General features: G+C 38.0%; 3 long non-coding RNA genes across 4 annotated transcripts in view; 1 reads left to right on the plus strand and 2 right to left on the minus strand.

Annotated features, from left to right (window-relative positions):
- Nucleotides 1-9568, minus strand: part of LOC132520372 (uncharacterized) — a 69288-nt gene extending 59720 nt beyond the window's left edge. The window contains exons 1-2 of one of the 2 annotated variants that reach the window (XR_009540534.1): nt 9371-9568; nt 7318-7402 (exon numbers count right to left, since the gene is read on the minus strand). This is a non-coding gene — a long non-coding RNA (uncharacterized LOC132520372). The remainder of the gene's footprint in view (nt 1-7317; nt 7403-9370) is intronic. The other variant, XR_009540533.1, reaches the window with a different exon arrangement.
- Nucleotides 1-25343, plus strand: part of LOC132520373 (uncharacterized) — a 176317-nt gene that overhangs the window by 135959 nt on the left and 15015 nt on the right. The window lies entirely within an intron of this gene.
- Nucleotides 15708-19704, minus strand: LOC132520371 (uncharacterized). The gene is made up of 2 exons (XR_009540532.1): nt 19597-19704; nt 15708-19250 (listed from the first exon to the last, which is right to left on the minus strand). It is a non-coding gene; the product is annotated as an uncharacterized LOC132520371 (long non-coding RNA).

Below are 25343 nucleotides of genomic sequence, written 5' to 3' on the forward strand. Positions count from 1 at the left end.
GGGGTGTGTCACAGTAAAAGAGACACTGAAGGAAAGATATAAAAATTCATTTCTAGTGAAGAATATGAAAGGTGCTACGTGGAATGCCAGTAAAAGAATCATGGCTGCAAGCACTAAAAACGTGATCATAATGAGTAATGGAAATGTCACCTGGGACAATAGGAGAAGTTGTTACTCAAGTAATGAGTTTGAGTAGAAGTTAGAAGCTAATGACTTCTTGTGTAATTCTCTAGTTCAAATATCAACAAAATTATTGAAAAGTATTCCATGACCATAGCACATATGTCAGACCATATACCTGATAGTATATGCTTTATTAAAATATTAGAAACAGTTGTTCAAATTGAGGCAAAATGGATTGACAATGTGGGTAGTGCAATTTCAAAGGACAGGAGAACTAAGAAGAGGACAGAGGAGAGATGGAATGTCACATGCTGGCCTTAGGGATGGTAACAGTGGTTAATTCTTCCCCACAGGGGCAGCTTATGCTCTGGAATCAAAAAAACAGACAGACAATAAGTGCAACCAAACAGCAAGACAATTAAAATTCTTCACAACGGGAGTCTGAATCCAGCTCCTGCTTGATCCATCATTTCCCTGACTTTCAACCATTTTCCTGTGTCATGAAGAAATAGAGAAATAAAGCCCAGAAATTTCTCCCAAGGATGCAAAATGCATGCTTCTCTAGTCTCCGGGAGAGTCAATATCTTTTTTTTTTTAACATCTTTATTGGAGTATAATTGCTTTACAATGTTGTTTTAGTTTCTGTTTTATAACAAAGTACATCAGCTGTACATATACATATATCCCCATATCTCCTCCCTCTTGCATCTCCCTCCCACCCTCCCTATCCCACCCCTCTAGGTGGTCACAAAGCACCGAGCTGATCTCCCTGTGCTATGCGGCTGCTTCCCACTAGCTATCTAGTTGACATTCGATAGTGTATATATGTCCATGCCACTCTTTCACTTTGTCCCAGCTTACCCTTCCCTCTCCCCATATCCCCTAAGTCCATTCTCTACGTCTGCGTCTTTATTCTTGTCCTGCCCCTCGGTTCATCAGAACCATTTTTTTTCTTAGATTCCATATATATGTGTTAGCATACGGTATTTATTTTTCTCTTTCTGACTTACTTCACTCTGTATGACAGACCCTAGGTCCATCCACCTCACTACAAATAACTCAATTTCGTTTCTTTTTACGGCTGAGTAATATTCCATTGTATATATGTGCCACATCTTCTTTATCCATTCATCTGTCGATGGACACTTAGGTTGCTTCCATGTCCTGGCTATTGTAAATAGTGCTGCAATGAACATTGTGGTACATGTCTTTTTTTTGAATTATGGTTTTCTCTGGGTATATGCCCAGTAGTGGGATTGCTGGGTCATATGGTAGTTCTATTTTTAGTTTTATAAGGAACCTCCATACTGTTCTCCATAGTGGTTGTATCAATTTACATTCCCACCAACAGTGCAAGAGGGTTCCCTTTTCTCCACACCCTCTCCAGCATTTATTGTTTGTAGATTTTTTCTTTTAATTTCTTTTTAATACATTTATTTATTTATTTATTTTTGGCCGCGTTGGTCTTTGTTGCTGCGTGCAGTCTTTCTCTAGTTGTAGGGAACGGGGGCTACTCTTCGTTGCGGTGCACAGGCTTCTCATTGCGGTGGCTTCTCTTGTTGTGGAGCACGGGCTCTAGGTGCACAGGCTTCGGTAGTTGTGGCTCATGGGCTCTAGCGTGCAGGCTCAGTAGTTGTGGCACACGGGCTCAGTTGCTCCACAGCATGTGGGATCTTCCTGGACCAGGGCTCGAACCCGTGTCCCGTGCATTGACAGGCGGATTCTTAACGACTGTGCCACCAGGGAAGTCCCGTTTGTAGATTTTTTGATGATGGCCATTCTGACCAGTGTGAGGTGATACCTCATTGTAGTTTTGATTTGCATTTCTCTAATGATTAGTGATGTTCAGCATCCTTTCATGTGTTTGTTGGCCATCTGTATATCTTCTTTGGAGAAATGTCTATTTAGGTCTTCTGTCCATTTTTGGATTGGGTTGCTTGTTTTTTTGATATTGAGCTGCATGAGCTGCTTGTATATATTGGAGATTAATCCTTTGTCAGTTGCTTCATTTGCAAATATTTTCTCCCATTCTGAGGGTTGTCTTTTCGTCTTGTTTATGGTTTCCTTGGCTGTGCAAAAGCTTTGAAGTTTCATTAGGTCCCATTTGTTTATTTTTGTGTTTATTTGCATTTCTCTAAGAGGTGGATCAAAAAGGATCTTGCTGTAATTTATGTCATAGAGTGTTCTACCTATGTTTCCCTCTAAGAGTTTTATAGTGTCTGGCCTTGCCTAATTAAAGATTTAGGTCTTTAATCCATTTTGAGTTTATTTTTCTGTATGGTATTAGGAAGTGTTCTACTTTCATTCTTTTACATGTAGCTGTCCAGTTTTCCCAGCACCACTTATTGAAGAGGCTGTCTTTTCTCCATTGTATATTCTTGCCTCCTCTGTCAAAGATAAGGTGTCCATATGTGCATGGGTTTATCTCTGGGCTTTCTATCCTGTTCCATTGATCTAGCTTTCTGTTTTTGTGCCAGTACCATACCGTCTTGATTACTGTAGCTTTGTAGTATAGTCTGAAGTCAGGGAGCATGATTCCTCCGGCTCCATTTTCCTTTCTCAAGATTGCTTTGGCTATTTGGTGTCTTTTGTGTTTCCATACAAACTGTGAAATTTTTTGTTCTAGTTCTGTGAAGAATGCCATTGGTAGTTTGATAGGGATTGCATTGAATCTGTAGATTGCTTTGGGAAGTAGAGTCATTTTCACAATGTTGATTCTTCCAATTCAAGAAAATAGTATATCTCTCCATCTGTTTGTATCATCTTTAATTTCTTTCAGCAGTGTCTTATAGTTTTCTGCATACAGGTCTTTTGTCTCCTTAGGTAGGTTTATTCCTAGGTATTTTATTCATTTTGTTGCAGTGGTAAGTGGGAGTGACAAACAAACGTTTTTTAGAGCATGTCACATTCTCTGAATTGGAGCCTTAGGATTAGTTCTTACAGAGTGAATCAAGAGTTTAAAAAGGTTGCAATAGATCAATAATCTTCTTTCTTTTAAAGTTAGGAGAACATCCCTTAATACAATATCATTGTACTTCTGAATTTAGGAATATATTTATTAAAGTCCTTATTGAGTACCAGTTATTACCAAGAGCTAGGTGCTGTGGTTAACTGAACTACAGATCTGCAGCCTCTACCCTCAAGCTCACAGCCTAGTTGGTGTGGGGGTTGGGGTAGGGACAGAACACTGTGGTAAAGGCTATGCCATTAAGCTCTGCCTAAGTTACCTTTGTGGCAGTGAGGGCTCCCAGAGGAAGAGATATTTGATCTGTGTCTTCGAGGATGAATAGGGATTCACCAAGAAGACAGAGGCAGAAGACATTCCAGGTTAAAGGAGCAGCAGTTGGCAAAATGCACACATGAAGTATGCCAGCACATTGGAAGATTATGAGAAGTTTGCTATAGTTCAAATAAATGTGCCCCAAAAGATACCATGCTTAGAAAGATCATTGTTGTGGCTGTTTAGAGGAAGTATTAGAAGAGAGGAGAAAGTGGAGTTTATTGGTTGAGAGTTATTTTAATAGCCCAGGTGAAATATGATAAGTGTCTGAACTGAGGTCATTGCAATAGGGATGAAGAAGGGAAGTGAATAGGAAAGAGGGAGTACTCAGAAAGTAGACTCCTAGGTTTTGTTTGGTAAACAGTGGAGATGGTGGTTCTAAAGCCAGGATGTAAGTTATAGGAGACATAACAACTTTGGGAGATTACTTTCCTCTGCATACCTGAGTTTCAGTCACCTAAAGACCATCCAATCAATAGTTGGTTATTGATATCTGGAGTACAGGAGAGATATCTGAGTTAAATCTTTGGGAGTCATGGATGTGTAGATTGAGAATCAAAAAATCAAATGTCTACAGGTTACAGCTCCTTAGTAGACAAAGTAAATGAGTAAAGTGGATGATAAGGAATGGTGAGAACTGTCATGAGCTGGAGAGAGCATGCCCCGCTTATGGGGGACAGCTGCTACTCAGTTCTAATAGGTTACTGATGTGGGACTCTGGGGGAACAGTGCTGGCAGCTTTTTTAGAAAGAGAAACCAGAAACCCGGATTTTAATATGGGCTTTCCGAATCTCAAAACTAGTTTAAGATTAAAAAAAAAAAAACCAGAAAAAACTTTGTGAGCCAAAACAAATTAGTTGACTGGCCAGATTAAATCAATGGATACCTCTGTTGTAGATGGTAATGCAAATTGTAAACATGAATGAAATTCCTAAGAAAAATGTAGTCTACGGTGAGAAAAGGAGAACCTCAGAATGAAACTCATAAAAACCTGAGGCTCAAGAGACAGCCTTGAACCAGGTACTGCACAATATAACTCATATTTTTAGTGGTGAAAGAGTAAAACTAACATTTTATTTCACAGCATAAAGATGTGTCCCATTAGAAACCCATGAGTACCAACTTAAAATAAGCACTCAATTGTGGGCAGTCCTATTACATTTCTTTCATCAGCTCACCCTCATCCATCCCAGACATCATTTCAAATCTTTTCCACTATCTTAAAATCTCTGACCATCACAACTAACTCCAACCATACCCTCTTTCAGCTGGTGACCCCATCTCATAGTTTCCATAGAAAATGGAAACTGTGAGATAGGATCCTGTGTTTAGTTTCAGGGATAGGAGAAATGTTTCTCTTCTGCTGCTCTAGCCTGTTCTCTTCCCTCCAGCTTCTCATGAATCTTACACTCTCAGTGCCTTCTATGATATATTCAGATACCCCATCTTAGTCTCTCCCTAGGTTTTTAAACACATCCAGGCCTCTCCCATTAACAAGAATAAAAAACAAAACAACCACTCCCAGGCCCACAAGATTCTCTAGCTTACTCTATCTTTCTTCCCTTTTATAGTCCAGCTTCGCGAAAGAATCATATATACACCCTTGTCTCCAGTTCCTTTTCTACACTCACTCCTTAGACTATCTGATCTAGCTTCTGTTTCAGAAAGTCTGGTAGACTCTCTCTTGTTAAGGTCACCACGCTACTAAATCCATTGAAAGTTTTCAGCCCTCACCTTTCTTGTCCTCTTAGCATCATTTGACCCTGTTGGCCACTCCACTCTTCATGACCTACGTTACCCTGGCTTCTGTGATATCTAGCTCTCCTGGGCTTCCTCCTACTCCTTCTTCAGATCACATCTTATTCTTCACTTCCCCTGGGAACCCTGCCTTTACTGGTTCAAATCTCACTATTGTATGCTCTCTGAGGGCAATAAAACTCTCCTTTGTAACATTTTTCACTGTGAAATTTTATATTTTTCTGTGTGGTCTCCCCACTTGTAAGCTGAAGATAGGTAGGAAGCATGCTAGATTTTCTCATCATCATATGCGTTGTACCTGGACAGAGTGCTGGGGCTCAATAACTATTCTTCTAAAGAATGAATGACTAAATAACTGAAAATGAGTGAATTTAAAGCCTGAAACTACAGACCATAGAGGCTGCCTCAGTTGCCTAGCACATTATTTCATATTTGGATCATTTTCATTTTTATTAATTAAACCTCAAATATATTTCAGAAGTTTAAGAAGGGTTATTTCAATCTATTTAATTTGGGGATTATTTTTAGTTTTTATTCTTCAACTCACACTTAGTCTATAATATAACCTTTAAGTAGAGTGGCACAAAATGAATAGGAGTTTGTCTCTACTCTTAAAGGGCGTATTTTTTTCCTCTTCATATATATTAAAATTTAAACTGGAAATAAAATTTAAATATCTATTTTTTCAAACAGCTGCAAATACAGAGAGAATAACAATAAGAATGATAAAGAACAAAATAGTTGGAAATCTTAAAAATCTCATTGAAATTATATAAAAAAGGCTTTTATTTCACCCCAAATATTTTTACATTATTAAATATGTCCATGTAAAGGATCTATATCTAGAGAGATATATAAAGGATCTATGTTTAGAAACTGGTATGAATGAACAGTTTCAGTATGGGAAATGGACCAAATATTATTGCTTATGATCATTAGCTATATTCATTCAACAAGCATTTATTGAGCACTTGCCATTAGTTAAGGTAAGCGAAGCCAAGTCTTCATGACCAACTGAATGTGAGATTGAGCATAGGGGAGAGGAAGAGATCAGAGGGCACAGAGATTTCTAGATGTGTTGACTGCAGGCAAGATGAACAGGAATTATTTCTGGAAGTTTTGAATTTGGGCTGCTGATATGTAACTAAATTAAAACATGTTGACAATATGCCTACAGTGAAAACTAAAGAGTTCTTGCTTATAAATATCGTTTTTGGTAATAACTGACACATCAATAATGGTTGAAGGTCAGGGATTAGTCAACGGTGCTAGATGTCAGGGAGAGGTCAAGCCATATGATAAATGAAAAAGGCTTTGAGATTTCCTAATTAAATATAGATGAGAGTCTAGTAGATAGATTTGGAGATTATAAAACAGAGAATTTTCTCAGAACTGAATGTGTCAAATCAACTCAATCCATGTCAGACAGCCCTGTGTTCAAATCCCAGGTTTGTCACCTTCCATATAGGACATGGGTCAAATTTACTGAACCTCTAAAAGCCTCAGAGTTTCTCATCTGTAAAGTGGAGATAACAATATCTGCCCGCCTCTAACGTTTGGGGAAGAATTAAATACGATGCTTAGTACAATGTCTTTCACATAGTAAATGTCAAATATAAAGCATTTATGAGGAAGAGGAGGACAATGGTGCCAACCGTCCTATGTTTACAAATAAAAAGAAGGAAGGAGACTTTGATTCAACATAGGGATGACATTTTGAAAGACCAAGTCGTCTAGATGGAGAGGTGAACTGTAGGAAGGGTAAGTTTCACATCACTGGAAGGAAGGATTAGTTGGTCATTGGACAGCAAGCTGACAATGAGGTTTGAAGCATGAGGTAAAGGTCGACATTCTAGTTCTATGATTCTATTATAGCTCTATATTCTATATAGTTCTATGATTCTGTTAGTTTCCCAGGGAATGTGATAGATAAAGCAGGTGTAATTTGGGGGAAGACGGGAAAAGAGACAGCTTTCTTATAAGATTAATAGAACATCTGATATATTATTTCACAACAAAATCAATTGATCCCCAGCTGTACGATGACAGTTTTGTGGTCAAATGCAGAGTGGCAGCTATTACAGTTGACCCTTGAACAGCATGGGGGTTCAGGGTGCCCAAACCTCTGCCCAGCGGAAAATCCGAGTATAACTTACAGTTGGCCCTCCATATCCATGGTTCCTCCATATCCAAGGCTCTGATTCTACAGATGCAAGCAACCGTGTAACACTGCAGTGTTTACTATTGAAAAAATCCAAGTATAAGTGGATCTGCGCAGTTCAAACCCGGTGTTGTTAAAGGGTCAACTGTATACTCAAACACATCCCCATGCCACTTCTGCCCACACACTGAGTTTTACTAACAGCAGCCTCATTTCTTTTACTGTAGTGTCAAAACTTTAGGAAAACAAAAAGAATTTTGTCCTCAAAGCATGTTGGGACCCCAGATTTGTGGAAAGCACAGTATGTATTTTCCTAAAAATAAAAACCTGGATTTTGAAAACAGGCTCTTTGGCGGGTGATCAGTAGCATTACCAAACTATTACTCAATTAAGAAAATAATTACCTGTAGAAATCTCTTAAGTGGCAACTCTCCAAAAACATTTCACTTTACACTTAATTTTTGAACTCCACGTAGGATGAAGTACTTACTAATGTAGCTATTTCTGAAGACTGTTCTTTTTGTTGTTTTTAGAGCAGTGGTCTTGAGTGATGGAGCTACCCCCATTTGTTCTTGTGATGGTTCATATTTACTCTTGAGTTGACTGGCTAGAACTAAAACTAAATTCTAGCTCTAAACCTAAATGGTATTTACAATCCTGAGCTCACTCTCACATCCTCACACAAAGAACTAAGGGACTCTAAACACTGGGATAAGATTTAGCATGACATTATTCTTCTGAAGAAAACATTTCAGATAAATCCTCGGAGTCTCTAGATGTCAGAGTGTATAGGATGCTTTGTGCAATAACCCCTCAGAGGAGAAACCTTGAAGGAGTCCTATTTTTCCTTATGGCATATGAAATCTGAGCATGTGAATTGTTCTTACACACACATCAGCTCTAAATTCTCCAGGGAAAGAACTCTTTTTAGTTTTAAACAGACCAAAGAGACCTGTTCTGGATCTGATTTTCCCCCAGTCTAGCCGACTTAGAAAGTGGATTTGCAGTTCACTCACATACAAACTGAGTGCAATGTTGTATAGAGGTCTCCAAGGACAACACTCCTTGTGTTCTGAATAAGAAATAAAATCACCAGGATAACCAGGGTCTTTTAGGGCTATCTCAGTCACACCCTGTATCTTGAGTTGTAATTATGAGAAATGCATCAAAGCAACTCCTCATTTGTGTACGAATGAAGAGAAGGGACAGGTCCCTTTTATACTTGCAGAGTAAATAAGGTCCATGTAGCAACATGTTAGCAGCTTGGCATTCTTGGATTAAACAGTCATGGTTCTACCTACTCTTGTGTGATATTATTAGACCCTGACTGGCAATGTTTTATACTTCTACTGAGGCATATTTTTGACTTGAACATACTGCAAGGCCAGAAAGTTTGGATTAACTAGTGAGCAAATGGATGACTCCAATTAACTCAGCATCCACATCTCAAGACACATTTGTTGTCTTCCTTCTGGAACTTATTTTACAATAACTGGAGTAAAGTTATTTTATAATAAAACCTTTGTTTACTTATGAAATCTGGTCATGAAGTAGGAAAGGAGATGGTTGAATTTGAGTTTAATGCATGCTCACTGTAATGGAAGTGTGATTGGATCACATTTTGAATTTTTTCCAAATTTTTTTCATACCTATGAATTTAGAGAATTCACAAGGCCCCATCTTCAGAAATATGGATACAAGGAGTTAACTGTATCTACAAAAAAGGTGTAAAAAATGTCAAGGCACATGGAAAGGAGTTTGAGGATGAGAAATATAATTTAATTTCTGCCTTCCAAAAAAAGTCTTCAAGGCAATGTATCCTTTTTCCAATGTTTGATCTTTTAAAAGATTTATTTGGAGGACATAAACATTATCAAAAAACCTTCTGTAGGATCATCTTAAATGTTACCCTACAGAGAGAAAATACCTAAAACAATTCCCAATTTCAGTCAATATAACGTTTAGTAATATAAACTCACCCTGAAAATTCATTTCTCACAAAAGTTTTAGTATAAAATGTTGATATCATTTGATAAAGAATTACTTACCATTTCATAATATAGAAAAGGTGATGAATGTTTCCTACTAAAGTAACTTCTGATTTGATACGAAATCCTTCAGCGGTTCCTCATTGCCTTCAGGATAAAGTCCATACTCCATCATGTGGCCTATGCGCCCCTTTACTGCCTTCCATTGGAGCCTCACCTCGAGCCACACAACCCAGTTCATATTTCTCCGAGCACCTGTCATACTGAACTACTGGCAGTTCCCAGACCTTCTGGGCCTTTGTTTACGATGCCTTGTCTGTCTGAAACTCTATACTCAGTCTTTTGACCTTTACAACTTGCCTCAGGAACATGTCTTCTAAAAGGCCCAAGAACTTCCCCAGTCGGCACTCACTGTCCATCAACACCCTTTCCCAAGCACCCCATGTTTCTATTTACGATAGCAGTTTTCATGCTGCATCCTAATTGTCTACTTGTCAATTTTCCTCATTCATTCATTCAAGCATTCCACAAATATCTAATGAATATTAACTACATGACAATCACTACTCCAGGCACTGAGGACAAACAATGAACAAAAAAACTACCAGCTATCATGGAGCTTAGCTTCTAGTAGGGGCACAAATATAATAACACATAAACATATTTATAATAAAATGCCAGGCAATTTTAAATGCTATGAAAAAAAAAAAAACTCAACAAGGTAAGATAAACAGGGAAATTGGGGAAACAGTTCTGGTGGGGAAAGTTGCTTTTAGAAAGGAAGTGGTTTATTTTTAGAAAGATGGTCTTCAGGGACCCTTTATTGAGATGGCAGGGTTTTTTGTTTGGTTGGTTTTTGTTTTTTACATAGATTTGAGGTAAGCAAGAGAGCAAGCAATGCTGGTGTTTAAATGAAGTTGTGTTCTAGTCAGAGGAAACTATGCATGCAAAGACTGTGAAATGCAAATATTCCTGGCATATTTGGGGGTGTAGCAAGGAGGGCAGAGTGGCTATTGTCCATACACTGTGTTACGAAGAGAGAGGAGTGGGAGATGGTATTAGAGAGGCATCATGAAGTAGGACCATGGTTCTCAACAAGGCTGTACCTTAGAAACAACTGGTGAGCTTTAAAAATTATAAGACAGCCCTGTCTTATCCCAAGAGAGTCTAACTTTAATGACTTGGAGTAGAGCCCAGACATTGGTATTTGTTCTTCTTGTTGTTTTCTATCATGTTTTTTTTTCAAGGTTTTATAAACTTTTAATTTTAGAATAAAACTTTCTAGAAAAGTAGCAAAGATAGTACAGGGAGTTCCTGCATCTCCCCACCCAGTTTCCTCTACAATGGTTGACATTTTGCATTACCATGGTACATTTGGTACAACCAGGAAACCAACATTAACTAAATAAACTCCACACTTTATTAGGATTTTACTACTTTTTCAGCCGATGTCTTTTTCTGTTCTAGGACCACATCCAGGATTCCACATTACATTTAGTTATCATGATTCCAATAGTCACCTTTAGTCTGTAACAATTTCTTAGGCATTTGTTTTGTTTTGTTTTTCATATCCTTGCCAGTTTTGAGGAGTACTGTTCAGGTGCTTGGTAGCGTGCCTTTGATGTTTTTCTCATGTTTAGCCTGAAGTCATGGGTTTGGGGGAAGGATACTCCAGAACTGAAGTATCCTTCTCATCACATTCTATCAAGTGTGTACCATCAACATGACTTAATGACTTATCACTGATGATGCACCCTTGATCATTTGGCCAAGATACACAGGTTATACACTGTAAAGTCTCCCCCACCCAACCTTTTCCATTACTCTACCTTTTGGGTCAGTAATTCAATAAGCACAACCCTCACTCAAGCATGGTTAGGGGGTGGATATAAGGTTCATATTTTGGAGGGAGGAGGCACTGATATTTTTAAACAGATCCTGTGATAATTCTAATGTGCAGCGGATGTTGGGCATTTTAGGCCACTTTAGGATTTTGACCTACAGTCTGAATGAGATGGGAAGGCGTTGAAGGAATTTGAACAACTGAGTGATATGATCTGACTTGTGATTTCAAAGAATTTCTCTAACTTTTTAGTGGACTATGGGGTCAAGGACAGGAGCAATGAGATCAGTTGAGAGGTTATTACAATAATTCAGGTGAAGAGACTGTGGTATTTGGGACCAGGGCTGGCTATGAGCTACCTCTACCGAAAGGGATCATGATTTCTTTATATCTTCAGACCCTAGTACCTATAATAGATGTTCAATAAATATTGCGTGAATGCTTGTGAAACACAGTTTATGTATTGCTCTTTGGGAGACAGCACAGCTTAAAGGGTAGTAAGATAAGAAGTCTGGGAAGGTTCTAGAACATAACATGACCTGGATCATTTACAACCAGTTGAACACCTGAAAACTTATATTCGTTATCTGTAAAATGGAAATAACAATCCGTCAGGGGGTTATTAATAGACTAATAAAAATAATCAAATATAAGGGATCTGTTTATACTGCTAATAACCTGCCACGATTCCCCAAGCCTTACATACACCCAGTGATACCGCAGAGATAAAAGAGTGAGACCTGGGTTTCTACAGCCTTGGTTCTTATTCTAGTATTGGTACTTATTACTTTGGCCAAATTATATCACTTCTGTAAGTCTCAGTTTCTTCACCTTGGAAGTGAAGATATTAGTTCCTATCTCATAAGATTGTTGCGAAAATAAAAAATATATAATATTTAAAAGTGCTTAGAATGATTCTTGGCATATAATAAGCTCTCAATACACAAGCTACTACTATTGCTGTATCATCTCCAGGGTATGTATTTCATGTTCTCAGAACATCTTCTCACTTAATACTACTGTGTTGGATACTCTCTATTTGCCCTTCCAGATCCATACTCCATTCTGCTCTGGGCCTGGACAGCTGACCTGTATGGGCTGTGTCAGGATGGTATCCAGTTGGAAGGCAATCACAGGCCATCATAGGGTGAAAGGAGGATGATGATAGGATATCAGTCCCACTCAGCACACAGCAAGGTTGACACTGGCTGTGTTTTCCTGTGGAAACCCTCAGCTCCTGGCTAGAAGCCCTCTCTAGAACTTTCTTGACACTTCCAGTAATCACTTTCTTTCCTGCCCTTGAAGGCCACAGGGTGGTAAAGGGTCTCCCTTATTTCTGGCCAGGGCACTGTCCCTTTTTCCATATATGTACTCGCACTATAGTAAATCGTCCCTTTATTGGAATCTTCAGTTACCTAGTTTGGGTGTACATCAATTTCCTGTTGAAATCCTGACTAATACATCTGGAAATAGGCATCATTCCCATTTTGCAGGTGATAATACTGAAGCTTTAAAAGACTATACTCAGGATAGTGGAAACAGCAGAAATTTCAAGCTAGATAGCCATGAGTTCAAAATACTGTGTAAATTTGAGCAAATTACTTGAACTCCTTTTTTTGCTGTATGAATCATGTAAACTTATTTTTAGCTCTGTGAGTCTGGACAAGTTATCTAAACTCTCTAAGGCTTACTGTTCCCTCCTAGCACATAGGATTTCTGTATTATAAGTAATATTGCATTTAAAATAATCATCATAGTATCAGCCACAGAGTGGTTGATAAAAAATGTTAATTTTGTGTCCCAAGAAGTCCCTACAAGTCACAGGCTTTGCTAAATTTTGGATATAGTTTGGCGATTTCTGACTCAATATCAGTGGTCTCTTTGAAGGCCGAATTTTCTCATTTTTATTATTTTGTAAGTACATATTTGTATGTACTGTTATCAGATAAAATTCTTGTAGGCTTTCCTTTGTAATTGTTTTAGTGTCAGTTTGTTTTGTTTTTGCAAATTTAGCTATAGAATTATGCTTCCAAGAGATACTTCTACTTTGTATTTCACAGTGGTAATCTTAGACAAACCTTATGAAAACAAAATCTTCCTGTTAACCTTCTAATTTAAAAAGTGTCTTGGCAAATTGGCCTAGTGTAGAAAGTTTTCATCAACATGACATTTACTAATGATTATAGCAATCATTGATACCAAATCTCCCTTTTTGATAGCCTTTTCCTATTGGTGTAGTTGATAATTGCTTATCTTACACAGTGGGACAGATTTAATTCAAAGCTGTTTCTGAAAGCTTCTCAGGAGATGCAGAACAACTTTTCTGAACAGCATTTGGCTTGAAATAACTGTTTCACATTGGGGATTTTCACTTATTATCAGAAGTCATTTATAATCCAATTGGCAATGCAAGTGGCATTGGACGGCTTTATTGAATCTGATGTTTTGTCCAACAAGTATATTGATTGGAATATGTCAGCTCTAGGCATATTACAGTTTTGTTACATTTAACATAACTGTCACTTGGAAATTTCATTACAGAGTGGTGCTCTGGGCCTGATCCTACCAGGACCTGATCCTACCAGGAAAAAAATAAATTGCTTATTAAGAAAATTTTAGGCTCTCAGACAGCCAATTCAAAAAAAGAAGTTGTCTTTTTATGTTAAAGGACCCATTCCCATGGATTTTAGAGTTGAAAAAGAGGGCAGAAAGCAAGCTAATTGGCTATCCACATATACCAAATATTCTTCATAATTTATTTAAACGTCCCAACAATCTTGCAAGGCAGGAATTACCTCCAGTTCACTGAGGGTCAGACAGGTAAGTATCTGACCATAAGTAATCCATCTTGGAAGTGATGGATTTGGGTCAGAAGTGTAGGCTTCTCTGATTTCCAAGTCCACGTTCAGTCCACCCCCAATCCACCCCATCTAATCACCAGCTCTAAGGTGTCAGTGCAGAAATTTATTAGAGAATGGCTTTTTAAAAATTATTAAAAATCTCATCTTGCTTGATATTTAGACAATTTTCTCAACTACTAACTGCTCTCAAAGCTTTCTCTCCACATCCTATTGTTCTGTTCTCAATTTAAGGCCTCATCATCTCTTAACCAGATTGTTGTAATACCATTTTAACTTGTCTTCCTGAGTCTAATTTTGTCCACTCCAATACATTATCCATATTAATATTTTAAGCACAAAGACCTGATTACTAATGCCTATTGATACCCTTCCGTGGCCCCATTTCACCAATGAGGTAAAGTCAGAATTCCTCAGTACCATGTTCAAGGCATTCCTGATTACATATTTCGCCATCAAGGTAACTTCTCATACCCTTAGTTCCAGGAGTATGGAATTTCCCTAAATCCACCACACTTTTCCATGCCTCCCAGCTTGGACATGTTTCCCTCAACACTCACCCCCATCTTACCTGGAGAATGTTTATCTTATAAGAGCTTGATCAAAAGTTACCCTTTCAATAAATTCTTCCCTGTCCTTTCTGAATGATTTTATGCCCAAATTTTTATTTCTATTTGTAAGAACAACACTATACTGAAGGTTTTTTGTTTTGTTTTGTTTTGGGGGTTTTGTTGTTTTTGTTTTGTTTTGTTTTGTTTTGTTTTTTGTCTCCTCCTAGCGAATTTTGCATTTTGTCTCCTCCTAGCAAATTTTGAGCTCTTTGCAAGCAGGGACTGTGTCTAGATGTTCAATAGTTATTTGTGAACTAATAAATCTATTGAAACCTTTAGAGTTAGTTTCCTGTTTTCAAGCAAATATCTTTAAAAATAGCAACTTCAGAGATCTAATCCATTACATTGATGCTTCAGAGACATTTCCAGCAGACCTTACTCTTGAAATCTTCTAAACGGGCCCAGGGCATGCCCGAAAAGTGACTTCCGCTCACACTAGTAAAAGTTGGGGAGAGGGCTCAAGAAGAGAGAGAAGGAAAATGTAAGAAGCAGAGACAAAAAAAAAAAAAAAAAAAAAAGGCACCCAGAGCATAAGCTCAGGTGTCACACAGTTGAAAGGGGTAGAAGCTAGACAAAAAGTACATATATCGCATCAGAGCAACTCAGAGATGGGTTGTGCTTTCCTGAGCATGGAGTAATCGAGGGAGGGAGTGTTATGGATTAAGAAGGCAGGAGGCTGGGCTAAAGAAGCCAAAGCAAAAGTAACAGGCTCCTGGGGCTCCCAGCTGTGTTCTTCCATCTCTCCATCCAGTATTGGGATGCTATATACACGCCGCTAATTATCATCAAGGGCATGTCACTCCCATCTCTCCTGACACTCCTGTAAAACAGATTATTTGTGAAAGAAAAAGACAATGAATTTTGGGAGCAACAGACATCTGAAATTGACTGTATAAAACCCAAACAAAAAATTCAGACAAATAATAGTATCTTTTTTCTTCATCAGTTAGATCTCTTGTAACAAGATTTCCTTGTCCCTGTTGACACTCTGGCAAGTGATATTGACAAGCCAAGGAATGTAAATAGCAAACTGGAAAGGAAAGAAAAGCAAGCAATGGGCATAAGCAGTAGAAGGGCTAATCAGATCCTTTGTAACTGAAAGTTTACTGGAAGCACAAGTTAACGATCATTGACTAATTACTTCACTCAACAGAAAATTACATTGCCCATTTTCCTGAGCACATATGAAAATGGTGTGCGAACTAACACTTGATGTCGTATGACAATGTCATACCCACAGGTGCAGTCAGAGCGTCCTCTGGCCACTGACGCTTCCTCACTAGTCTTCATATCTGCAGCCTCCAAGCCTGTATTGTCCAATACAATAGCCGCTACCACATGTGGTGATTTAAATGTAAATTAATTAAAATTATAAAAAATAAAAAGGTCAGTTTCTCTATCCCACCAGCCACATTTCACTGGCTCAGTGGCCACATGTGGCTAATATATTAAACAGTGCAGATGTAGAACATTTCCATCACTGCAGAGATTTTTATGGGAAAGCTCTGCAAGCCTCCCAGTTTACCCTAAACGTCCCCACGAAGGTAAGCCTACTCATGCATAGTTTTATTATATCACTTCCTGGCTCATAAACTTCTGACAGCTTTCTTACTGCCACCAGGACAGCGCTTCTCAAAATTTACTGTACGTCCATATTATCTGGAGATCTTGTTAAAATGCAGTCTCTGATTCAAAAGGACTGTGGTGAGCCCACAAATTTGCATTTCAGCTCAACTCCCAGGGGAGACCGATGGTGTTCCTTCAACCATATTTTATCACCTGCGTTCCAAAGTTCTCTATTCCCTCACCAGCCCTACCTGATGTCCATCAGCTTCCAGAAAGGCCCTTCTTTGCTCCAGCGGCTAAGTTTCTCAACAGTTCCTTCTGATGACATTATTCACTTGTGCCCCCTTACTGGGTTCCTCCAATTTCTTCATCTTCACGGAGGTTGTCCCAAGTGGCTCAAGCCTGCTCAGTCACCTCTGTAGAGATGGCTTTCAAACTTCAGTGTACATAGGGATCATCTGAAGGGAGCTTGAGAACTTGTGCTACTCAGGCCCTACCCCAGGAGAGTCTGGTCATTAAGTTTGAGATGGGGCCCAGAACCCACCTGATTAACAGACCACAGGTGATTCTAAGTGTTTCCCTAACCAAACTCTGAGAACTATTGTCTTAGTATACTTCTTATCTACATAACTCATTTTGATACTTAAAAAATTTACAGATAACCTTATACTGATATTCAACTGCTTGTAGTGTTTTTTATTTATTGCAAAATGAAGTATAAACAATCTATTTATGTCTAGAAATGTCTAGAGCTGTGGATTTCAACCCTGAGCACATGTTGTAATCCCTTGAGGGAGATTTTAGAAACCTTCATTCAGATGTTCCCATCCCCAGAGATTCTGATTTATATGATAAGGGAATAGGCTTTGGTTATTTTTGTTTGTTTGTTTCCCAAAGCTCTGTAATTAGTTTCCTGGGGCTGCCATAACAGAGTACTACAAATTTGGTGACTTAAGACAACAGAAATTTATTCTCTCAGGGTTCTGGAGATTAGAAGTGTGAAATCAAGGTGTTGGCAGGGCCATGCTTCCTCTGAAGGCTCTAGGGAAGAATCTGTTGCATGCTTCTCTCCTAACTTCTGCTGGTTGCAGGCTCGTTGGCACTCCCTGGCTTATAGCGGCATCACTCCAATTTCTGCCTCGTTCATTGCATAGCCTTCTTTCCTGTGTCTGTGTCTCCAAATCTCATTCTTCTTATACGAACGCTGGTCATGGGATTTGGGACCCAACCGTATCAGGTCTGATCTCATCTTAACTTGATTCCATCCGCAAAGACTCTTTCCAAATAAGGTCACATTCACGGGTATCTGGGGTTATGACTTAAGCATTTCTTTTTTGTGGGAATCAATTTAACCTGCAAGCTACCCCAAGTGATTCTAAGGCACAGCCTGGCTTTAAGAACAATGGTCTAGACTCAGTGGTTCTGAAACTTGAGCATACAACAGAATAACCTTGGGGGCTTGGAAATACAAGCGTTGCTGAATCCAAACCCCAAGTTTTAACAGGTCTGGGTTGGGCCTGAGAATTTGCATTTTTCTAACAAGTTTGAAAACCACTGGTGTAGGGGAAAGGGAAGTAAAATGGGTGTACTGTTGACCCTTAAACAAAACGGGTTTGAACTGCATGGGTCCATTTACACGCGACAGTAAGTACTACAGCACTACATGACCCGTGATTGGTCGAATCCAGAGAATCGCAGATTCGGAGGAAGCTCATATACAAAGGGCCGAGTATAAGTAACACACAGATTTTTGACTGTGCGGAGGATTGGGACCCCCAACCCCTTTGCTGTTCAAGAGTCAACTGTATTTCTTTCCCACCCTTGCAGGAGCAGCACAGGTATCACCTGGGAGCTTAGGAGAAATGCAGAATTTTGAGCCCACCCCAGACTCCTGAATCAAAGACTACATTTTAACAAGATTCCCAAGTAATTTGAACTTTCATGAAATTTTTAGAAGCACGGTTGTGTACTATTCAAAATAAAATTGCTCTTAATTGGCTGGTTGAATTAGTTAGTAAGGGGATGGATGGATAAAGAAATGAGGGAATAATAAAGCAGATTCCCCAACTGCCTATCTCCCAGGAGATAGAAAGTGGATCGTCTAAATCCTTTGATCATGAAGTTGTCTTAGCAACTGTGAAGACAGTGGCTTGTCATCCTAGTGGCACCAGGGGAATCTGCCTGTTGGTTCGTCAGCAATTGAGTGTTCTCAGCTTATTTAGCCGTTTACAGGCTTTACCCAAGAAATTCCATACTTTCTTCCCCCTGCCCCTTCCCAAATGACCTCATCTTAACATTTTGTGGCTTCACTATCAGCACTCTGTCATTTGTGCCAAAGTCTGAAATAGGAGTCTGGCTGGAATACAGAGGAACACAGCCCAGTGCAGATTTAGTAATGAACTGGCTTTGGGCCAGAAGGGTAGCAGGTAAGTTTCAGAGTTTCAGCTGAAAAAGAAAGAAAAGCTTTTAGAAAGCTTAGAGCCAAGTCAAAACATGCCATATATGACTTTTTTTTTTTTTTTTTGGCAGATATGCCGTAAAATAAGAGTAGACCAAATTCCCCATTGATAGATTGAGTTTCTGGAAACATTGTTCTAGAGCTAAAGTGCTCATGTGAGTCTCAGAAAGGAATTTCGCGTCAAGCTTTGAAAGTCCTTCTTTTTCTCTCTCCACTACTGATTTCCATTTTTCTCTTGGAGAGTTGCACTTTTTTTTTCTTTTAAGCAAGCCACATACCCAAGGAGTCACAAACAGTTGTCTCCTAGAAGGCCAGAGTTTTCTTGGAAAAAGTTGTTTTTTAAAGGCCATTACCTTTCATTTCTTCATGGAGCCACGTCACACCCACATGGAATCATTTAATAGAAAGATTGAGAGAGCTCTCATTAAGGTATGCTTTTTAACTTGACGATTTGAGGAAGAGCTGATATTTCATTTCAATGAAATGTGTTGCCTGGAGAGGCACAGTGTGATCTCAGGAAGCAGTGCTGTGCATGTGTTGTCTCCTGCAACATGGCCTGAGGAGCATTCATTCCTTCAGTGGTCTGTTGTCTTCTCTTCCTCTTCTGTAAAATAGGATTAACGAAGTTATCAATCGGTCTCCCACATGTCTATTAGAGTTAAAGAGAACACGTCTCCTATCCAAGAAAAAAAATCTCTCATGTCTTTAGCCATGTAATATCAGGTACATTTCTGTAATCACCACTTAATTTAATTTAAATTTTATTTTCTTTTTGACATGAACTTATAAAATCAGTTTCTACATTCTAAACACTCGATTAAAGCAAATAGGGTTTTGTGTTTTTTTGGTCTGAAATCAGCCAGTTACACACATTAGCAGCTTTGGAATAAAGAACAACTTAATAACTCTAGATATCTCTTTATTTGTGCACAATGAGAAATGTTCCTCACCCAAATCCAGGATGAAAAATTCTCCTCTTCTCGCTGTCATATTTTCTACTGGTAAATTGCTGAATCACTGTGTGTGGCCGCTGAGTTCAGCTCTTGGGCATGCCTCTTAGAGAACTGTCAGGGGCGCCCAAGGTCCCTCTGCTATTTCCAGATGACAGGAATAGAAGAGCAGCCTGACGCCGTACTCTAAACAGCTGTGCACACGTGTGTGTGTGTGTGTGTGTGTGTGTGTGTGTGTGTGAGTGAGAGAGAGAGAGAGAGAGAGAGGAGAGAGAGAAATTATTTCCTTCCCCCTTGTTAAAGCTGGTGGAGACTCTGTATCTTTGCATGTTTATGCAAATCACAGATTGTACAATTTGAGCATAATGTAGGGATCTTAAGAAATCATGTAATATGACTCTAAATTGTAGTGTGATAAAATGTAGATAGCCCTGGCCAGGAGTTAGGAGACTTGGGCCCTGTCTCACTAGGTATATAAACTATAAGTCACTGTCTAAGACTAGTGTGAGAAAAAAATTTGATAACTAAGATTTTCCTTCTTTCATTTTAAAAGTAAACCACAAGCTGCAGATTAACCCTACTTTCTTTAGTTCTTATTGGAAATAGTGCAGCATTCTGGTAATAATGTTTTATTGGTTTCCAGTTCTATTACCATCTTTCTCTTCCTCAAATTAGAAACAATCTCTTTAATTCATCCTTGAAAAAGCCTTTTGTAACCCCTTAATTATTATCCATTAGAGCTAGACATAATAACAGAGTAAAGGGCTGATGAACACTCAGTAAAATTGCAGATTATTTTACAGATCAAGAGTATTAGCTCTACGAGAGAAGGAACCAGCTTAAATGCTGGAAAAGGCCTGCCTGGATTTGATTGAATACTAATAATGTTATCCTGAGCATGTTACTTAAACTCTCTGAGTATGAGTTTCTTCCTCCCTAATAGACCCTACACTATAGGGTTATTGTGAGAATGAAATGCTATAAAACACATAAAGTTTTTAGCATGGTGCTTGATATGTAGTAAATGTTTGTGAATGTGAGCTGGAATACTGTCTATAAGTGTTTGTTCAATTTATTTACTTATATTGAAATACTGTCTAGTTGAATTCTTCTTAAAATGCTTGCCAGCTGGGTCCTAAAATCTCTTGATTATGCAAAAAATTACTTTTTATATTTTATTTGTTATGATGGATTTTATTAACACCTATTTGAATTTACAATATTGGGCTTTTTTTAGTTGCTGTTTATTACTGACTGATTCTTTTAAATTATATGTTACAATCTTTAAACCTTTTCAGTTTCAGTAATATGTTGTCAACCTTTCTCAATCCTCCAATTCTTAGTCAGAAGATATGACTGCTTTTAAAAAAAACAAATTCCAGAAGGAGGTCTTATTTCCAACAATAAAGCACTCTCTTCTACAAGCTGAATGAATGTCAGAACTTAGATATGGAAAATTCGTTTTTAAAGAAAAAGATAATAGAGCATTTAAGAAAACCTTCACAGTAAGAAGATAAGGCAATTTTCTGAATTATTTTTGGAGAAAATCCACTTTTTATTAAGTTATATGAAGACTCCATGTTTAAATATACTTCATCGAATGGCTTTGAATATCCAGTTTCTGTACTGAAGTAAAAAAAAAAAAAAAGCTTTGATGTTAGGGAAATTTTGCAAATGTTAGAGCAATTGAAAAGCATGTTCTCACTACCTTCTGTTTTCTTCTGCTATCCCTATAATGTATGTCTCAAGATGTTATGGTTGATTTATCTAGAATATCTCTTAAATCTCTGAAAATCTCCAGAGGCCATTGTAGATAACAGCTGATCGTGTGTTGTGAAAGTTCGTAGGTTTTATATCTTTGGAAAGTATCACATTCTTTATTTTTATCTGAACTTCAGGTTATGCTTAAAAACCACTTTCTGTTACTTGGTACTTATAGTCTAAGACAGAATGAAAGTTTATTACTGTCATGATAATGGTAACTATTAAGTTATTAAACTCAAGAATAACACACGTGGATAATTAAAAAGGTTTTTGACTATGGAATTTCGAAGCATTTGTTGAAATAAGAAAGACAACATTTCATATCTAAGAATTTATCCAGAAAATTCCTGAGTCAAGTTATATCTATAATAATTTTCAGGATAGCATGATGACTGTAGAGAAAAACTGGAAATGACTATGACAGGAAGCTGGCTAAAGAGCTACTACACTGTGACAACCACTCATGATATAATGCCTCTAAGTAAAACTTAGAAACAGTAAAATGGGAGACTGATGGGAGAAAGACAAATGAATTTATCATTAGAAGCATAACTGCCAAAGAGACTAGATACTTGTTTTGCCTGGATAGTTTTTCTGTTTTCTAATATAAGGATTTAATGCTATAAATATCCCTCTCAACACTGATTTAGCTGCATTCCACAAATTGTGGTATGTTTTATACTCATTTTCATTCAATTCTATGTATTTTTAAGTTTGCTTTGAGACTTCTTTTTCAATTCATGGATTGTTTGGAAGCACGTTGTTTAATTTCCAAGTGTTTGGATTTTTTTTCCTGTTATTGATTTCTAGTTTGATTTCATTATTATCAGAGAGCATACTTTTTATGATTTCATTTCTTTTAAATTGGCTTAAGTTTGGTCTATGACCCAAGATATGTTCCATGTTAATGAATGTTGCATGGGCACCTGAAGAGAATGTGTATTGTGCTATTTTGGAGTGAAATAGGTATAAATGCCAGTTAGATCCTATTGGTTGATGGTGTTGCTCAAGTCTTCCTAATCTTTGCTAATTTTCTACTTAACTCTTCTATCACTAGCCAAGAGTGGGGTGTTGAAGTCCCTAACTAATTGTGGATTTGACTATTTCTCCTTTCAGTTCTAACAGCTTATTTTTATGTATTTTGAAGCTCTTGTTATTTAGTGCTACGTTTTCTTTCTGGATTGAGCCTTTTATCATCATGTAACATCCTTCTTTTTCCCATGTAATTTTCTTTGCTCTGACATTTACTGTCTGATGTTAATATGGTTTCTCTATTAACATTGGCATGGTACATCTTTTCTATTCTACTTTCAATCTACTTACATTGTTATGTTTAAAGTGAGTATGACTTTTTTCTTTGTCTTTAGTTTTCAGAAGTTTACTTATCACATCTTGGCATGGAATTCTTTTATTTTATCCTATCTAGGGTTTACTCAGCTTCTTGAATCTGTATGTTCATGTCGTTTGTCAAATTTAGGAAATTTTCAGTTGTTGTTTCTTCAATTACTTTTCCAGCCCCACATTCTTTGCCCTCTCCCTCTTGGGGCTCTGATAATACAAATGTTAGATCTTTTGTTATTGTTCCACAGCTCTCTAAGTCTGTGTATGTGAGTGTGTGTGTGTGTGTGTGTGTGTGTGTGTGTGTGTATGTGTGTGTTTATTTCAATCTCTTTGCTCTCTGTTGTTCGGATTGAATAAGTTCTACTGATTTGTCTTTAAGTTCGTTGATTATTTCTATTGTCATCTCTATTCTACTCTTGAGCCTATCCAGTGAGATTTTGTTTAAATTTTGGTTATTGAACTCTTTTAGTTATATAATTTCCATTTTTGAAAATTAATTCTATTTCTTTGCTGAACTTTTCTATTTTTCACTTGTTTCCAGGGAATTTGTAATTTCTTTTAATTTCTTCATGGCTGCTTTAAAACCTTTTTTCAGATAGTTACAATATCCAGTTTCTTTTAGTTTTGGCCTCAGAGATAGCATTTCTCCTGGTCTCTCCTCCAGCCACTTGGTGCTGGCGGGCTTTCAACTCAGCCTCTGCAGTGCACTGAGAAAGAGAAGTACCCATCTGGGATGCCTTCTGTCACTGAGTGGAGAGCCAGGAGCTGTCTGAAATTGTGGGTTCTGGGTTGCCTTCTGCTGTTAGGTGGAGAGCCTATCTAGATCTTCTGCTGCTGCTAGATGGAGGGGCAAGGAAGCACCGGGCTTCTTTGTCTTCTGCCCGTGAGTAGAGGGTGAGGAGATGCCTGTCTTGTCTTCTGCTGCTGGTTGGAGGGCTGGGAGTTGTCAGGTCCAGGGAGTTCTTTGTATTGGATAGCAGATCCAGAGATGCTGGCCCTGAGCTGTCTTCTGCATCTGGGTGGAGGGCCTGGAGACACTGGGCCTGCAGGGGCCACCAGTGTGAGTGAAGGGCTTCTTGCTACCAGTGAGTATAGGATATGGAGTGGGCACATATATTTTAATACCACTGATTGAGTAATTTTTATTCTAGTTGATAAATCCTTGATTTTCTCAGTGCTATCTTGGCTTAACCTTCTGTTAGTTAAGATGGCATTCTATTTATGAAAGCAATTTCTGGTCAATGGGTGTAAAGTTTCAGTTATGCTAGATGAGTAAGTTTTAGAGACCTGCTGTACCACATAGTGCCTACAGTTAACAATACAGTATCATGCACTTCAAAATTTGTTAAGAGGGTAGATCTCATGTCAAGTGTTCTTAACTCACCCACACACACATACCCACACACAAAACCAAAGGAACACAAGAACACAAAGTTTGGGAGGTGTTGGATATGTCCATTACCTTGATTGTGGTGATAGTATCATGGGTCTTTGCATATGTTCAAACTCATCAAATTGTACACATTAAATAGGTGTAGTTCTTTGTATATAAATTATACCTTAATAAAGCTGTTAAAAAAGATGATTTCTGTTGAGTCTAATCTACTCCATTCTGTATTGATTCTAGTAGTTAATTAGTGTCATTTTGATGCTCTTTTACATAGTCTTAATTGCTCGTTAACAATATTGGCATAATAAAAAATGAGAAAAAAATTTAAAAGAGCACAACTATTTCTAGGTATTAAACTGACAGATTAATATTAAAGATAAGAGCATTTGCTTTGGATTTCTTATAAGAATAATAGATTTAAGTGATTAGGTTTCTTGTTATGCCAAAAAGCAGAAAAATAATTGTTCCAATAAGACAGCTCTGCCAACTCTGGCTTGTTCACCCCGTGAATTAGTTTAATGATTAAGATCATTATTGGTTCCAGAAGCTTAACTTGACCAAAGGCCAAATAATATAATCAGTAAATATTAATTCAACAAATATTGACAGATTACCTGCCACTTGATAGGTTCTAATCTGCTTTAAGGAAAATAGTCCTTTTAATGGAATGAATTTTACTATCTATTCTGTTTTCCTGAATCACTCTCTCATTTGTTCCCTTGATGGAGTAACTGACCCATTTAGCCTTGGTCAAGCCCACAGAGGCTGTGACATCTCAATTTCTTTCCTGGTAGAAAATTGGAGTCAAGTGCCATAGCATTGGTACCAAAGTGGCAGATATCCTGGAAGCAACCAGGAAGCCTCCCTGACAGCTGGAAGAGCTATGGGTAATAAACACTGTCAAGCCCTCCCTCTTGAGATCAATGAATTAGGGAAGCAGGAGGATGTATCACAGTAATTACTCAGCCACACCAGCATTTGTGCATTGTTCTTTCATTACCATACCCCTCGGCCTCTTGAACTTTACCTAAAACAATTATTGTTTAATCTGAATTATTACTTATACAGTTAATAAGATTTGTTTTTCAGAGGCAGCACCGACACTTGTACGTAAGAAAAAATTCTGAGAGTAGCTTTAAGATACCACACATTTCTTAACATTGGGGGACCTTGTTGAATTGAAATATAGTCACCTTTAATGCATTTAAAAGCAGCCCAGATTTTTACATCTAAATGATACAGTCCATTATAT

The sequence above is a fragment of the Lagenorhynchus albirostris genome, chromosome 5, assembly GCF_949774975.1.
Source record: "Lagenorhynchus albirostris chromosome 5, mLagAlb1.1, whole genome shotgun sequence".
Classification (NCBI taxonomy): Eukaryota; Metazoa; Chordata; class Mammalia; order Artiodactyla; family Delphinidae; genus Lagenorhynchus; species Lagenorhynchus albirostris.